At 33.1% G+C, this 8,009-nt stretch overlaps 1 long non-coding RNA gene across 1 annotated transcript; it reads right to left on the bottom strand.

Moving 5' to 3' along the window:
- Nucleotides 1-1,374: 1,374 nt before the first annotated feature.
- On the bottom strand, nt 1,375-6,092 carry LOC132743943 (uncharacterized). Its single transcript, XR_009627640.1, has 3 exons — nt 5,837-6,092; nt 4,622-4,917; nt 1,375-2,095 (listed from the first exon to the last, which is right to left on the bottom strand). It is a non-coding gene; the product is annotated as an uncharacterized LOC132743943 (long non-coding RNA).
- Nucleotides 6,093-8,009: the final 1,917 nt, after the last annotated feature.

Here is an 8,009-nt window from a genome sequence, read left to right on the forward strand (position 1 = left end):
TATTGTATAAATCTAATAAAGAAAATAATAAATCGTAAAAATACTAACATTGGCTCTCCCGCGTGGAGATCTATCTATCATACTGAAGGGAAACAAGTGTGCACATTTTAATTACCACTTTTTTCGCAGAGAGAGTCATTCGTTTTGGCAGTTGCTAATTTCATTTATATAGCAGCTTTATAGACAAGTTAATGCACTAAAAGACTTCGTTACGTGGTACCGATTAATAAGCATGTATCAACTATGTTACACCTAAAATATCTATGATCACAGATATACCGACAACACAGGATGCGCTATCTGTAGAACAGCACGTGGTAAGGCTAATGATATGCATGGGCTATTTTTAAATTACCTCACCAAGACGTTTAAACTCTACGTTAGAATTGCGTTTAAATAAAAGACTCAGTAGATTATAATATAACTCGATCATGCACTAATATTCTGTGTGATTCGGTCACGATCTTTTGGTAAGCAGGACCGCCCTTTGGAGACGGAATACTACTACAGTAACCATTCTCTATTGTATAAAATTAATAAAGACAAAAACCAATTATAAAAGAAACTAACTTTTGCGTCTTGAAAAAGAATTGAAACGGAACAATTTCGTTTATAATTTATTTCTTCCTTCTACTTACGCTTTAAACCGATAAATCAAGTAAAAATAGAAATCCTTTTTATATAAACAAACTGGGATTACCGAAGTAACTAAAATAGCTTAGATTTCCGTAATATTACTTCGTCTGATTCCGCAGTATGACGGAATCGCCCGAATTGTTACGATTGCAATCGGAACTGCCTCGGCTATTATCATTAATCTGAAGAGTGACGGAAAGGGCCGAAAAGTTGCGATTGACACGATTGCAGCGAAAACATAGACTGGTTTCACGTTCAGTCATGCACTAACAAATGTAAGCAGGAAAGCAACTAACCGGAACAACTTTTCCAAAACAAATGGATTGCGGCCGTGGCAGCAAGCCAAAAATAAGAAAAAAATAACGATCAATATTAAGATTACGACCAATATCTGGATCATTTGTAAAATGTGCAATTACTAGACGTAATAATAATGTAATTGTAAAATAGAAGAAAACAAACAACAACGAAAACATGCGTTTCCAAGCAAGCTTTAATTAAGGTTATATTAAAGATTAAAGCTACAAGAATAAGCATTGGAAATGTTTAGTTTTAAATTTTGATCCTTAAAACTAAATGAACACAAGGCCTGCAGCACTTTTCAGCGACAACTACTATCTCCAAAAAGTAGTGCTCCGCAGATGTTGAAAAGCCAGGCAGTGTTTTCAATCCTTTCATTATTATCTAACTTGTTTAACTAATTTTACTTCAAACAGTGAGAAACTGAATTTTAAGTATAATTTTTATGCTCTTTCAACACAATTAGTTGTAGGAATCTTTTTATATCAGGAAGTATTTGACACGTTTGAACTAAGAACAAACTTATAAAGGGAATTTTCTCCTGGTTCATATAGCTATGAAAGTCATACCATCAGTTTTCAGATTTTTATTGATAGTGTATTATCCGATTAATTATATCATATGTACTGATACATAGCACTGCCCTGTCTGTAACACGCATGTATATTCTGGCCATTGCTCTTTCTAGAATAAGATGGCAATATACAAAATTTAATATGTATAACTAGCAAATCCATGCTACATAAACTGTAACATTTCTCGCCTTGTTAAACAAGTCATCTAATGAAATCATGATTGGTGAATAACATATTTTTAACATTTTGAGTCAAATTTGTCTTCGGAAAAAACAGAACTAGAAAGTTGCTTTTAATATTCCAAATTAAAATGTAAGTATCTCAGGGTGAATTCTGTTTTCAATCCAGACAGGTTCCTTCCCTGGAGAGGCCCAAGAAGAATAAGGTCTGAACAGCATCACGAGTACGCCCACGTGTACGATCGACAAGGAAACTATTACTTCTACAACATCCAGGTATTGTCCCAAATAGTACGCCATACATATATGGACCACAGTATCAAATGTGGTACCAATAATTGAGTCGAGTTCCCAACGTGTTCTGAGGTCGCTTTTAAACCAGTCTAATGAGCTCCATGTAACAATCTTAAAGACAAAAGTATGACTTCCCTGAAGCTGCTTTTTATTAGGAACAGCCCATTTAAGGATTCAATATCAAAATACAAAAAACTAAGCTACAAAAAGTATTAGACCTGGGTAAAACTTCATTGTTGTGCAGGCTGGTTTGACTGTGTACTGATGACAAAGGTTCATAAAATTTTGGTTCCAGCAGGTGAAGAGTTTAAAAGATAACGATAAAGTGAGAATTTAAATAAATAATATAGATAGAAGATCAACACCTTAAATGAACGTAAAGCTGTCGTATAAATTAAGCAAGAAATCAGAAGAATATTGGTTCGAGCTTTGAACACAATTAGTGCAACATAGATCAAAGCACAACAACAAATACTTCCGCCAACTAAAAAAGGTTTTGCATTGCCAGGTTCTTTACTTTAACAATTAAAAGACGACTAATAACGTAAACTTGTATATTTCATTTCAATTAATTCTTAAATAAAATCATATAAGTGTTGAAATTCACGCATCTGTACCGTTATATAAAAAGGTACAATTTTAACAAAATGTGTATAATGATAACTATTCAAAGCGACATATCATTATAACAGTTGCCATACAAACAAGTTCTGCTTCCTGTCAGCATGGACTATTTGCTCAATCTTTATATTTTGATTTTGAAATCACTGCATACTCGAATGGACTGTTCCAAGTTTAAAGTGGACACTTTTTTGCAACCATGAATAATCAGTATTATTTAAACAGGACAGGAGGGCTGATCAAGTTTCATGACAAGTCAGTCAAAAATGTGACAAGTATTTACAAGGATTTTCTATGTTTGAGCAGTGTGACCTAGTTTTTTACCCCAGGTGACTCATATTCAAACTTGACCTAGAAATCATCAAAACAAACTTTCAGACCAGTTTCCAGGATATTGGATCAAACAGTTGCTACAAGAGTGATAACAAGATTTTTCTATTTTTAGCTCCTGTGACCTAGTTTTTCATCCGAGATGACCCATGTTTAAATGTATCCGAGCTGTTACACAGACAAAAATCTTGACAAAGTTTGATGATGATTGAGGCAAAAATGTGACTGCTAGAGTTTTAAAGAACAAATGTGCACGGACGATGGACGACGGACGACGGACATTCGACGATCCTAAAGCTAGCTCGAGCTGAAAAAGATAAATGTCTATAATATTTAACTTATTATTTTCACTTACATAATTTGAAGAATGATTGTACGATTTCCCTTAATTCAAAAACTAACTAAAAACACTTACATATGTAAAAATCCCGGAGATAACCAACCGCATAGTGTGTTATATAGAAGGTATTTGTTTGATGTTGTTAAATAAAGAATTAAATTACATCTAACACAAAAATTATGATTTCTTTTTCTGTGATAATTCAAGTTTAACAACCTGACATTTATACATAATTTAAAAAAAGAAATTCATCAATTTCAGCTTTGTTTTGCTGCAAACAGTCCTGATTATGTTTGAATGTTTAAGCGAAAGTAAAAGTGAGGTACATTATACCACAAAGAGAAATAATTTCAAAAAGTAGTCACTGAAAAGTCTGAACTTATATTTTGATTATGTTTATTGTGAAGTTATCAAATATATATAATTTTTACGGGTAAATAATTATTTGTCTCAAAAGCAAAAAGTGAAAGATGGCTCAAAAACACTGATTTGATGATTAAATTTACACTTTCTTCTTAAGTTAACAATCTATTTCCATTTTATAAGGCAATAAACATGCCATTTAAATTTTGTTGACAACGTGCTGCGAACTATTAAGGTTTTATACAGCCATCATAAATTCCGCTTCTTTCTGTGTTTTCAAATGTGTTATAAATGGTCAGCGTCGATATGCTTAAGATCAACAGAAAAATATTGTTAACTAATCACTTGGTAAAAAATGATTAAATTATTACTGATGTTTCCATGGACGGAAAAGCCAAAGTAGAACTCCTGAACAAGAAATGATAAGACCTTAAAACTTCTTTGTTTACCAGTGGAAGCAGACCATAAAAATGTCTTGTCCCTAATATTGTTAACACATATCTTGTAAATATATTAAGATATCTCAAAGTAAAATAACTTCATTAGTCATATTAAGCTTTCTCTAACATTGACTATTTCCATGATCTCATCAAGGACTTTGCTGATCATGTAAAGGCATAATTTCTCCAGATTGGAAAAACAATGACAGTCGTCTTTTATCAGTGACAAAATCATAATTCTTCTATTATGAGGATACCTTTGAGGTTTTTCTTGACTTACTGGAGTAAAAATATTTTAGATTGATATACCATTTCATGTTGATCTAGAGCAGTAACCCACGTGCAAAATTTCAGATAAATCGCTCACTCCGTTTTTCAACAAATGTTCTAAATGACCCATAACTGTTCAAATCGGGCAACGAAAAGCACAACCTCCGCCCCAAAAAGAAACACACACGCACTCGCACACGTAGACACAAACCCCCTTCCCAAAGCAAAGATTTTTTTATCATTTTATGCTTGTAAACTACCTGTAATATTTACCTTTCTAGTCACCCAATTCTTCTCCCAGAAGATGAAGTAGAATGCATGCGAAATTACTTGACAAGCAGCTAGCCATTTTAGCTTCCCCGTAAACAGCATTGATGATGAAAACACTGTGAGAAGCTCGACCAAGAAGTAGTACCTAATTCGGACCAAATCCTCCCGCGGAGGTAACCGCACTCGAAATAAAATCAGTGTATGACCCCATATATGAAAACACTCTAATGTAAACAAGAAAAATGCTATAGACTTCTGAAGAAAACTTCCCAACATTGTGTCCGTCTGTTCGTTATTTACTGAAAGAAAAAATCATGTGAAATTAGTGCAGTGCTTTTAAAATCTTAATCACAATTTACCCCGGTGGTCAATTGGTTGATATCGCCAATTTAATGTGTTATTGTAGCTATAAGCTTAATGCCCGTTATTATAAAGCAATCTTATGTAAGTCTCGTATTAAAACTAATTAAGACATTCGAAGACAATGTACAGCCAATATAAATAAGATAAATCAACATGACTCCAATAGTGTCAGTTTTTATTCTTAATACTTAAACTCATAAATTTAATATAAAAACCACCAAATAAACAAGTGAATATTCTATCCCCACAGTCAACATTGAAATAATTAAATATAGTTATCAATAAATGCATCCCATCAATCTAGATTACTTACTTTGTTATCACCTGAGTAATAAGCGTCGAAAATATTTGTCATGAATTATAAATGTATTACGTTATCAAACCGGGAACCTGTTCGTGGACGGTACTCGGAAATGCAAGTTACCGTCCACGCCTCCACCATCGGTGTAAGCAGTATTCAACATTTTACATGAAATGGTAAAATTTGGATTTTTGAAACATCCGCAGATGTTTTCATACGGCGGTTATCATGGAACCTTCAATGTGCCACATTAGTGCCATTCCATGAAAAGTGACGTATGGTCCCAAAGTTAAAGAATGCGTGTGCCCTAAAAGAAAAAAACAGTCTGCGGAACTAAATTAATGGAATTTTGAAAGGGAATCAGAGGTTTTGATACCTGCATATCACAGATAAGCTGTCAAAAAAGCAGGCCATATATCCATATAAGGATGATTAAAAAGTATTCAAGTGGGAAATACTGGAACCACCCAAGTAGAAAATAGTCGAATAGAAAGAACTAAGAATACCACAAGCACAGCTGGACGATCTTTAAGGATCGCAAATATAACACTTACCAATATGAAATCCTTAACAGGAATAATCCTTACTTTGATCAAATGGTTACTGAAATATTTGTATATCTATTTATCAATTGAAATTAAATTGAATAAAACAAACACTTCAGAGATATTTAAACCTTTTTAGATATATACATTCCTATCATTAACAATACTATAGTAACTAAAATCTATTAAAACAATGATGATTTTTATATCGCTAACTATCCACATTTAGATGGTGATGAACCTAATGCAATATCATATAGAGTATATTTCTCTTAGTTAATAAGATTTGTTCGGGCGTGCAGTCGTATGGATGTTTTGAATGAATGCAGTTATAGGTTTTATTTCTGGCTACTACTTAACATTATCATACATTACGAAAATATTTCACAAACTGATACCATCGTAATTAAAATTTATCTGTACCCCATGCAACATCATATGGGATAAATATTTCTTAGTCGGGCGTGCAGTCGTATTTAGTGGTTTAAATGAATACATTTTTGGTTTTTTACTAGCAACCTACTTAACGCTATCATGCAATAGACAATATTTAACATAGATCTACCATCGTAATTAAAATTTAATTGTAATTTAAACACTCTTTTACAACTAAGAATAAGCAAGCCTGATTTCGTTGGAGATGTGGTTTATTAACTTAGTAGGATTATTGGCCATTCATTGTCTTCACTAAAATTATCAAACCATTTTCTAAAAGAGCATATGACCAAATATTTTAAAGCATACCGTACGATTGGTGTTCAATCCATTTGCAGTTGGACTCTATGCTTTCCTCCATTGATTACTGTATGTAAAATTTATAATATTTATTTTACTATTATAGTTAAAACTGCATTTATGTGATGATTATTGATTCTGTTTTAAAATAATTTTATATCTTACATGAAAAAGATATTGTATGATTTTTTTTTCAGTATATTTTCCTCCCAAATCGTCACATTTATTAACTTACATTGTGATCACGGATTACATCGTGGATGCTGCCACAGGTTTTTCTGGTAAGGTAAATTTAATTCCGAAAAGCGTAGTAGTCACGCCGTCTTAATTATATTTCGTCCTAATAGGGACGGCGAAAAAACGCAATCTGTGCACATCAAAGGACAAAAAAAGTAGGTCACATCATCAAAATCTAGGTCACCTGATATCATAGTTCAATTTTACAACTTAAACTTTGCATATAGTCCAAATTACATGGCTGTACATCAAAGGACAAAAAAGTAGGTCACTGTCCCCTTGGGCAAGGCAAAACTTTTACCCAAGGGTTTAATTCAAACAATCTTGATACAGGTCCACCAAACAATATTTCATGTCAAATATATGTGGCTTTCTGCAATTCAGAAAACATTTGTTTCTGTTTCTACTATGTGTACATAATGAAAATCAATGCCCCGAGGCAGGGCCAATTTTGGCACCAGGAGCTAAATTTGAACAATTTTGGTAGTGGTTCTATGGATGATATTATAAAGTAAACATCAAAGGTCTAAGCCTTGTTCCTTCAGACAAGAAAATGTTTTAATTTTTACCATATCTATATAGTGAAAATCAATGACCCCGGGGAGGGGCCAATTTTGACACCAGGGCTATAATTTAAACAATCTTGGTAGAGGTTCACTAAATAAAGTCTCATGCCAAATATCTGAGGTCTAGCCTTTGTCATTTCAGAGAAGAGGATTTTTCAAAGTTTTTACTATATACATATAAGGAAAACCTTGGAAGTCCTTCACCAAAGGATCAATCCTGCCAAGTTCAGTTGAAATTCGACTAGTGGTTTACCACAGGAAGATTTTTTAAGTTTACTACATAATCTATTTAACACACATGCGGTGGCATAAAATACATTTTCTAACGTTTAACTGTATTATTATTACTCAAAACCGCTAGTACTCAGTGATTTTTTTCTTTATTCGGTTACAATGCCAGAAAAAACAAAGAAACAAAAAGGATGATTTTAAACAAATGGTACAACTGACTGGTTTCCTATGAATGTCCTGTTTTGATAAGCTAGAGGACATGCTCAAGGACTCTGCTAGTGAATTTAAATTGTGAAAGTGAAGACCAATATATTGTTCTTATAATGTTCTTGTAAATCATTCTGAACTTGACAGTGCAAGAGAAAACATCAGGATTGGGAACTTTGAACTATCTGATGACCTGATAGGTGCCA

The sequence above is a fragment of the Ruditapes philippinarum genome, unplaced genomic scaffold (genome assembly GCF_026571515.1).
Source record: "Ruditapes philippinarum isolate M1 unplaced genomic scaffold, ASM2657151v2 ctg700_1_1_1_1, whole genome shotgun sequence".
NCBI lineage: Eukaryota > Metazoa > Mollusca > Bivalvia > Venerida > Veneridae > Ruditapes > Ruditapes philippinarum.